Source organism: Pseudopipra pipra, chromosome 3 (genome assembly GCF_036250125.1).
Source record: "Pseudopipra pipra isolate bDixPip1 chromosome 3, bDixPip1.hap1, whole genome shotgun sequence".
NCBI lineage: Eukaryota > Metazoa > Chordata > Aves > Passeriformes > Pipridae > Pseudopipra > Pseudopipra pipra.
This window is the reverse complement of record NC_087551.1, coordinates 52,729,183-52,739,497: the sequence shown is the minus strand read 5'-3', so window position 1 is coordinate 52,739,497 and position 10,315 is coordinate 52,729,183. Positions and strand designations below refer to the sequence as shown.

Sequence of the window (10,315 nt, the reverse complement as noted above, 5' to 3'; positions counted from 1 at the left end):
GTACTGGGTGCTTGACTCGCACACTGCTTGTTTGCACCTGCACCTTTCTGTGATCAGTTTGTTCCAGGTGAGTACAGAGGTGCAACTCCAGGTTTTCCTGCTGATCATTAGTTACTAGAACTTAGCTCCTAGTTATTTTCACTAATGAAATCAGAAGAGAACCTTAGTAACACAGGAAAAATACCTCCTAGTGAACAGGAAGGAGATAAGAGTGGCAGTGATTGCTCCTGCTGCCTCATCATGGACGCACACTTACTGTATCTGCTCAGCCTTTGCAGAGCACCCCCTGCTACTTCAAGAGTGGTAATGAAAGAAGTGGAGAAGAAACAAGTTGCAACCTAACAGAAAGATGCAGAATCCCAGGCATTTTAGTCTAAACACTTCTTGTCCTCCTGTGCCATAAGCAATGGGAACCAGTTCTGATCAGGGCAGGTAACAGTAGCAGAGCTGACCACACACTCTTTCAATGTATATCTGATCATTTGTGGGGAGGAAGAAGAGGGAATGGGAAAGGGGTGCCACTGGACTTCGAGAGGGACACAGATCTGGGGAATTTGTATTTGTATTCCCGTTTTCATTCCATAGTGGAATGGAAGGAGAAGATTGACTAAGCTGTTAATGGGCACATTTAGTAGATAGCATGCATTGCTTTATGGCCAGAGAGCGCATTTTCAGCATCCTTTATTGGTAGGAGAGAGCCATTTAGCATCACATTTAGAAGAGCTTTAGAAAAGGAGTTATTTTGTCTCTGGAAAAAACTGTGGACAAGGGGAAATGAAAGCAAGAACTCACAAGAGATTTCACATGGTCAAAGTCACTGTCTCTTTATCCCCACCTGAAGTATAGCATTTTTAATCCTACACAGAGTGGGAGGAACAAGGTTTTAAAACTAGACCATTCTCAAAGACTTTCATCTCTGGGTATGTGCACAGTGTGCAGGAGCCTCTCTCTGTGCTTGCCCTTTGTTGCACCAAAGCCATAAGAAGAGTTTAATGTAAGCCTGGACACAATTAGTATTTAGCCCTTTGAATATAACTGGACCTGGCTGTGAAAAGGAGGGGGAAGATGGGGTACAAAAATCAAGGCTGCTAGTATATCCACTCCGTACATTGGCCTCTGCATTTCTTCTCATTAGCTACCACCATTTACCCTAATCTCTTATTTGCCTGGCTAGCTCTTGGGCTCCTTCTGCCAAAATCCACACAAGTGTTTTCTAGGATTTGAGAGGCTTGGGTAGGACTGTGGTGTGCCTTAGTAAAGGGGAGATGGACAGATGCTAATGGAGTCAAAGGAAAACCAACTCAGTTTAGGTGTCTAGTATGAGTCAGTGTCAGAGAGGTTACATTTGAGGCAGGTCACTGGTCTAGCATAGCAGGGCTTTTCCTTCACTCTTAGAAGTGTTTAGCTGTGAGGGAATCAGGTGCTGACTTGGGGAAATGAGAGTTATCCTGACTTCTGGCATGAAATCTGTGTGCACATCATTTAAAGTGGTATGTTTAGAGTTAACATCTTTCTTCTCTATAGTAGACATGTAAGAACTGAGTTTGGAAGTGAGGGACACCAACAGCCTGAATGGCCTGGAAGGCTGCTATGAATTCTGGGATGCTAGGAATATGTGATATGCTTGCTACAGTATGGGTCCCTAAAATTAATTGAATGCTTTAACAAATTTGATATTAACTTTTTTTGCCTCATTTTCTAGCATATGGATAATAATAATTACAGAACAACAACAATAATAACAATAATAATAACGTATTGATAAATCATGTGTGAGGCTGGTCTTCAGTCAACTATCTTTGTGGAAAGTATAAGTTTCTGTATTCAGCTTTTTCCTTCTTCACAGAAAAGAAGTCTCAGTAATTCGCATTACTTCTGTATTAGTGACCCAGGTCACCTGTGTCTCCTGCTAAATTTTGGCAGTGATTCTGCAGGTAAGGGTAGTCTGCAGAGTGGCAAATATTAAATCCTTTAGTTGAAAATTAGCACTTCAGGCTTCAGCATCTCTGAGTTCTTCTGTGCTTGTGAAAAATAAAATGTATCTTCAAAGTTTAATAAATGTAGCTATGAATGATAGCTTTTGTGTTTGCATAACAAGTTTGAAGGGCATCAGTGGGACTAGGCTGATGGGTGGACTAGATGAAGGTGTCTTCCAACCTTGATGATTCCGTGATATAGACTGACTTCCTAATATGGCAAGGCCACAAGGCAGGTTCATTAGGTTTTGTTAAGGACTTTATTAACAAAACTATCCTTGAGAAAGCAATAATTTCGGATTTGCTGAGTGGGAGCTACATATTGAATGAGAAGAATGAAAGGTGTTCTAAAAAACTACCAGCGTACTGAATGACCTAAGAGTCTAGAGGAAGTTAGCATGTGATATAATTAAACATTATGGTAAGGGAAACACTTCAGTTCATACAATCTTATGTTTTCTAACTCTTGGATATTTTGACTCTGCAAGTTTAATTCTTGGTCATTGGTTAGGCTTTCCAAATCCAGTAGTTCAACAGAGGGGAGACTGCTGCAGCTCTGTGTCCTCAGGTCCAACTAGGAACAAGACTGAGCTTGTATTCCCAATAGTCATGCCTGCAAACACCTGTATAGAACCCACATATAAACTTATACACACAGCTGGCCACATAGATCAGCACAGGCAGATACTCAGCACTAACAGAAACACAAACAGCACCAACAGCCTTATCCTGTTCCCTTCTAGATGTTCAGGATGAGAGTCTGCTAGTTGGAACATATACACCATATGGTTCTCTTCAGCGAGCATCTGGGATCAGACAGTCTACCCAGTAGTTGCTCCCTGCATCCCAGCTGTTTGCACCTGAACACAGAAGCCCTGAAGCCACAGCACCACACCAACACACACACAGGGGGACACACCAAGGCTCCCTTGGAATCATCCATAGACCCAGTGTACCCAGTAGCTGGCCTGGATCCCTCCCTTTTCCTACCTGCGATTCCTCACTTTAGCATCTCATGATACATTTTTGTGCAATCCCAAGATATTCCTCCCCAGCATTCCATATTGTTTAATGAAATTAAATAATGCAATGTGGCAAAATAAAGAGATTGATTCTTGGAGTGGAAGAACACTAGTGAAACCTCTGCAGAGTGACATGGTGATGTCTGGCTTTTTGATTTCTTCATGCTTTTATTTTGAGAAATAAATTAATTTCAAAATCAAAAGGAGAGGGAAAATGAGGGAAAATGTTGATTAGGTTTTTGAGAATTTTACAATGTGTGTTTTGGTTAATTTTAGAAATAGTTAAAAGTTACAGAATTTAAAATCTGTAACTGAAAATGAGCTCTACTTATTTTCAAATGAGGAAATAGCCTCCATTTGCTCCTGTGTGAAGTGTGAGCTTATGATTCTTTCCATAAACCTAACTGGGGGATATTGTTGTCTGACACGTTTATCAAATGTAACATTCCATTGCCTCTACCTGCTTACATTTCCAAACCTTTTTCCTAGGCATCTTTTATGAATGTTTTTTAGGACTGCATTATTTACTCCATCCTTCAAACTCATGTCCTGTTCTTTCAAATACTTCCTTGTTTCTTATTTCCTCTGCAGCCCTTATAAGTGATAAGATATACATTTTCATCTACAGTAGGGAAATCTGTCCTTTGTAACTGTAGTGATATAATTACCATCATTCATGTTCCCATATGACTAGCCTTAAGTTGGAATAATTGGAAGTTTTAAATAAATGGATATTTTAATTCTAATTATTCTTACATATAAAAATTTTAAAATGTCAAAGATAGCGCATATCTTGGTCAACAGCGGCTGTCCAAGCACAGTTTGATCTTCACATTGTATGTTTATAGGGTGGTTCTCATACAGCCACCTGTTGCACCAGTGGTTCAGACCTGAATGTATCATCAGTCATAGTGTGCATGTTCACCTGGTTCTCTGTGTCTTCATCAATTCTGTTCTTCAGCTGCCTTACAAGGGAGAAGATAGGGGTCAACTGCAAAGAAAAAAACTGACCTGTCTCTCAGTACTTGTGCAAATGCTTAGGATGGTGCCAGTGTCCTGGATTGTAGACATCACAGAATGGCTGAAGTGAGGAGGCCACTCTGGAGATCATCTAGTCCAATAGCCCACTCAGACCAGGGACACCTACAGCAGAGTGCTCAGGGCTCTCCTATTAGGTTTTGAATAGATGGAGACTCCAAAACCTCTCTAGACAGCCTCTTCCAATTTTCAACTACACACAGAGTAATGAAGCTTTTTTATGTTTAAATAGAATTTCAGTTTGTGCCCATTACTGGCTTCATCCTCTTTACACTGCCCTTCAGGAACACACATTGATAAGATCCTCCTGAGCTGCCTTTTCTCCAGGCTGAACAGTCCCAGCAATCTCAGTTGTTCTTTGTGTGTCAAATGCTCCAGTCCCTCTTCTTAGCAATTTTTGGTCCTCAAAGTGGGTCCCATGTTGGTATCATCCCTAGAGCCATAAAGACTCTCATATCTGATGTGTTCCAGGTCTCCCCTGGTTGCTGTGGTGCTGAAAACAAAACTGTGGAGAGCTAATAAAAATATAATATGAGCTACATCTTCCTGACTTTCTAAAATTTTATAGCTTAGACACAGAAAAAGAGAATGCCAAGTCTGAATAATTCTCTTCCCTAGTGATAATCTTGGTATTGGGATATGAATATCAATTTTTTGAAGTTTAGGTAGAGCACATATGGCAGCTTGCTTTCAAGGCAAAGTCATGCTCTTCAGCCCTCAGGAAAGCCAGTTGTAAACTCTTAAGGCTGGAAAACTGAAATTGTTTCCTGGACAATAGAAAGATGGACAGGGAGGAGGAGATAGGATTTGATTTAAACAGCTAATTATCTTACCCCTTGTAAAGGTTCCCTATACCATTATGCATATTTATCTTTGTTGACACCTCTCTTAGTGAGATTAGCCAGATTCTCAGCCTTGTCTTTTAACAGGCAACAGTGAAGTTGGTTTTTTTATCTAAAGGATCATGGAGGATAGTCCAAAAAGGAGTAAGCAGCAGTATGTTTAGTCACAGTCATTCACACCATTTCATAGAGAATTTTCAATGTCTCACTTCTCAGAATGGGTCTGACTTGGGAAAGTACTCTTTCCTGTGCTGTTCAAGATTAGAGTAGCTGTTATTCCATTCCTAAATTTATGCAATTGAAGAAAAAAATATATGCTGAGTTACTTTAGAAAGCCCCCTAAGGAAAACAGCTTAACCTCATGAGCCAAAAGTATCATGTTAAAATTATATCTTCAACTTCCATATCAAAGATATTTTTATCTGGATATCAAAGGTATTTTTGTTTTTTGATGGGAAGAACTGTTTCCCCCTGAAGAGCAATATTTTGCTACGTTTCAAGAAGAGAACTTAAAATCTAATGACTGGCAAGGCTTTGGTATATTTTCTTTCCCTTTTTGATAGTGATATCCTGATGTTATATGTATTGTGAAATTCATAGTGCACAAAAAAGGATTGCTGCATCTTTGTGTTATTATGTTTCTACTTTATTGCCTTTTTGCTGCTGTTTGCTTACAAGAGATGAATCCACTGAGACAAGATGAAAGGGCTGAAAAAAACCATGCAGCTGAAGCTGACAGATGACAGCACAGCGTAATGACTTGCCTGGATCAGAGAGATGTACACTTTTCCTTGTTCGGAGTTAATTTGCAGCTGCGATATACTGTAAGGGTTAGTTAAATTTAAATATTAGGCATTCAGCATCCTTATGGATCATCCTGGTAATGTCTGCCACAAAGGGATATGTTGGTTTTTATGAGAATTCAACAAGACTGTAGTTTCCTATATTCTAGAAAGACCTCCAAATGCCTTTGGTGAGCTTTCTTCTTCAGCCTCTCGTTCCCTAGTCTATAAACACAACTGATGTTGCCCCTGTTACGATCCGCCCCAGGAAAAGAGGGGGGGGTAACCCAGGTTTTATCAATAATTCCTTTGGGGTGGATTTTAGCGAAACGACACTAAATAATCGGTGTCTGAAAACATATATTGACAAGATTTATTTTAACAATTTTGTATCAATAGGTATGTTAACATTTTGGGTGCTGTCATAACCTTTTGGGGGAGGAGGAAAAAAAAATGCATAGGGGAGAGAAAGAGTAAGGGAGAGCAAGAGAAAAAAAAGGAAAGATGAAAGTGGTATAATCACCGCCCACTGGATCCAGTGACGTCTTGATCCACAGGCGGTGGGGGGAGAAGAAGAAGAAAAACCCTGCCAAAACCCCCAAAGTCACCAGTCAGTATCTATATCCTTTGCACCTCCCCGGAGGCGGGGAGTTGTTTTCATAGGGTGGTGTCTCCCTTTTTGGCGCAGAGTTCATGGTCTCTTCCCACCTTTTTGGGGCTTGACATCTTCTGCACTGGGGATGGGCCCAGTTGCCCATCAGAAAGTCAAAAGCCTGCAGAAGTCTCTTAGAGTGCATAAATCATTAATTGTTCCAGTCTCTGACAGCCCCATCCCAGGTGCAGAATCTGGCACTTGCCCTTGTGCAACTTCGTACAGTTGGTGATTGCCCACCTCCCTAATTTTTTGAGGTCTCTCTGCGGGGTCTTCCTGCCTTTGAGGGAGTTGACAGTTCCTCCCAGTTTAGTGTTGTTGGCAAACTTACTCAGTATTCCTTTGAGTCCTACGTCCAAGTCATTTATGAAGATGTTGAAGAGAACAAGGCCTAAGATGGAGCCCTGTGGAACCCCGCTCAGAACTGGACACCAGCCTGATGTCACCCCATTCACTATTACTCTTTGTGCCCAGCATGTGAGCCAGTTGCTCACCCATCATGTAACATGGTTATTCAGCTGTGTGCCGGACATTTTGTCCAGAAGGATTCTGAGAGAGATGGTATCAAAAACTGTGCTGAAGTCCAAATAGATTACATCTACTGGCTTTGCTTGATCAAGTAGGTGGGTTACCCTGTCATAGAACAAAATCAGGTTCGACAAGCAGGACTTCTCCCTCATGAAGCTGTGCTGGCTGTGGCTGATGATTGTGATGAATTGCTAACTAATTGTTGTCTAAAATCAGTCTCTTTCAGCTTTATTTTTGAAGGCAAAGCTGTCCTTTCCTAGGCTGGCTGGGAGAAGGATGAAGTAGAGGATGTTATCCTGTTTATATCATCATCTCTGAGTCACTGAGAAGGGCAGGATGTCACACATTTATTCTTACCATTTTGTATTGTCTAACACAGTGGGTCACATCCTTGACAGGCAGATTTTGTGTGTCTCATTTAGAAGTGCCTAAATATCCTTGTTTGGTGCACAAGAAAAGAAGAACCCCTGAACTCTGGGTTTTCTATTCGAAAGCTGGACCAGGTGGTTAGCTAAGGACACAGCGGTCAATGCTGTAATAGTTAAGTCAGTGTTTTAAAATTGACTGTGTGGGGGAGTCTTGACTCTAAAAGAGTCTTTTTGAAATCAAATAAGTCCTGAAGACAGTATTTTAAATTTATGTCTTAATCAAGGGTTTATGATCACTTTTTCTTAGCATCACTGGAAAAATTAACATGTTTTCCTGAGTTTTGTGAGGAGTTGTTACTTGTATTTTTCAGGTAATTATTGACTTTTAAAGTCTTCAATGATAATTTGCACTTCTAATAGCTTTATAGCTTACATTAGATAGCTTCTAATGTAAGAGGTCAGTGGTGATACCAAATGATTTTACATATACTTGTTCACATACACCAACGTTCTATTTTGATATCAACAGAAATAAAAATTTGACATTAATGTAAAATGTTAAAATAAACTTCCTTGAAGAAGCTTCTGCCATTCAGAAAATCTAAAGCAATAACCGCATTTCATAGTGTTCCACTGGGGAACTGTGCATACTGTATGAAGTTGGCAGAAGATTTCAAAGGGCTAATAAAAATTATATTAGGTAGACTGTGAATTAGTATGAAGAGAAGCAGAGAAGAGAATTTCTAAGAATTTCTTAGTTCAGCTTATCGAGATTAATTACTAGAAAAACATTTTCTAAGAAATATGATGTTTTTTGACAAAGAATAAATGTTATATTTTAGGATTTTTTTTCTATTATTTTCTTTTTTTTTTTTCCCCAGGCTAAGTTGAATAAAATATATTAAATTGGAATAAAGAGAAAAAACTGTTGATGTGCCCTTCAAATATCCTGTTTGTCCCTCATGAAAGAATAAGCATAGTTGAGGCACCACTGGAATGAGCCAAAATAAAAATTCAGCACACCTCCTCACAGCCTTTATTTCTCTATTCTTCCTCATGCGGAGGAAGCACACTTTAACACCATATCTGCAGTAATTTGTAGGGAGAAAATTTTAGAGGCTCGTATAAGTCATGAAAGCAATGTCCTCACAACATTGCTTGCAAAAGACACTGGTAACATATCTGACTGGGAGCAATTACCTACAGGCATGCCATGGGCTTTTTTCTTCAAACCTTTCCTCAGTAAGTGATACTGTAAAGTGAATTAATCTCTCTTTTTCATCCCAGTAAGTATCAATTAGCGTAAAATAAGATCCCCTGTTTTCCAGCTTGTGATAAAAATTGTTGCTTCCTGCTTGATTTGTCTGCTGTGACAATTAATACTCAAAATATTCCTTGAAGCATTTGTGTGCATTCTCACTGTGTGCAGCGTGCCTTTCTTCTTTCAAAACAGGTCTGTAAGGCTGCCTGTTTTTGTAACCAAGCACTACACTTTAGAGCTTGCACATAACAGGTGAAGACCAGAAGGCAGAAATAGGGCTAAAGGCTAAGACAAACAACAGGAAAGGAAAAGGCACACTGGAAAAACTTGAATTCCATAAAGAGTCTGATGTCATACTCTGGTTTCTCAGAACACCAGGTGCAGTCCTACAAATCCCTGCAAATAGTGAAGGAGGCTGAACCTTGTTTTGCCTCATTGAGTAGTAGGATGCAACACAGTTCAACTTGAGTTTGTCAAGGTCAAGTCATCAGTTTAGCCATAAAGGGTCAACTGGACCAAAAGGTTTAGATATTCACTCACTAAATCACAGCCTCTTTCAAAAATTTAAAGTTCTATATTTCTATTTGGCTTCTGCTTATTACTAGATGCTAAATATTTTGTATTTATGGTGTTCACTGGAATAGGGACTGGTATTAAGGTTCACCTCAGGAAGTAAATCTCCTTAATTGCTGAACTGGGAATTATCATTGTCCATTTGCTCTGGCTAAGTGTGCTGATTTTGGCTGGGGTAATGTTCTTCACAGTGGCTGGTATGGGGCTATGTTTTGGATTTGTGCTGAACACAAGGCTGATAATATAGAGATGTTTTTGTTATTGCTGAGCAGGGCTTACCCAGAGCCAAGGCCTTTTCTGCTTTTACTGCCACACTGGCAAGGAGGCAGGGGGTGCATGGGAAGCTGGGAGGAGACACAGACAAGACAGGTGACCTGAACTGACCAAAGAGATATTCCAAACCATATGACATCATCATATAAAGTGGAGGGAAGTAGGAGGAAGGGGGGGGGGGACATTTGGAGTGATGTCTTTTGTCTTCCCAAGTAACCATTATGCATGGCTGGCCAGCCTGCCCATGGGAAGCAATGAATGAATTCTTTGTTTTTCTTCGCCTGTGTGTGCGGCTTTTGCTTTCCCTATTAAACTGTCTGTATCTCAACCCATGAGCTTTCTAGCTTTTACCCTTACAATTCTCTTCCCCATCCTGCTGAGAGCATAGCCAGCACAGCTGACCCAAATGGGCTAAAGGGATATTCCATACCACAGAACATCGTGTTCTGTATATGAACTAGGGGGATTTGGCTGGGAGGGGATGATCGCTGCTTGGGGGTGGGTTGAGCATTGATCAGTGGGTGGTGAGCAGTTGCATTGTGCATAACTTCATTTTCTTGCATTATATTCCTCTCTCTCTCCATTTCATTACAGTGATGATGATGATGATGATGATTGTTAAGTTTGTTTCAATTATTAAACTGTTCTTACCTCAACCCATGAGTTTTTACCTTTTTCCAATTCTTCTCCCCATTCCACCAGGGTAGGGAGTGAGCAATCAGCTGCGTGGTACTTTGTGGCCAGCTGGAGTTAAACCCTGATGCTCAGAAAGCAGAACTATCTTAGGATGATCCTTCTTTCACCTGTGGCTTGACAGTTCATGGGCTGAGAAAAGGGTGAACTGTGGTATCCTTGCTCCCACATTAATCCATTTTGAGCAATGAACCTGGTGAAAGGAGGGCAAAGAGTTTTCGTGGCAAATTTTTCTTGCTCCACTTATTTCCTTCTCCACTTATTTCTTTGCAGCAAGTACAAGAGGCAACATACAAACGGGTAGTAA

At 40.4% G+C, this 10,315-nt stretch overlaps 1 long non-coding RNA gene across 1 annotated transcript in view; it reads left to right on the top strand.

Moving 5' to 3' along the window:
• The window catches only part of LOC135411521 (uncharacterized), a 538,599-nt gene that overhangs the window by 862 nt on the left and 527,422 nt on the right, over nucleotides 1-10,315 (top strand). The window lies entirely within an intron of this gene.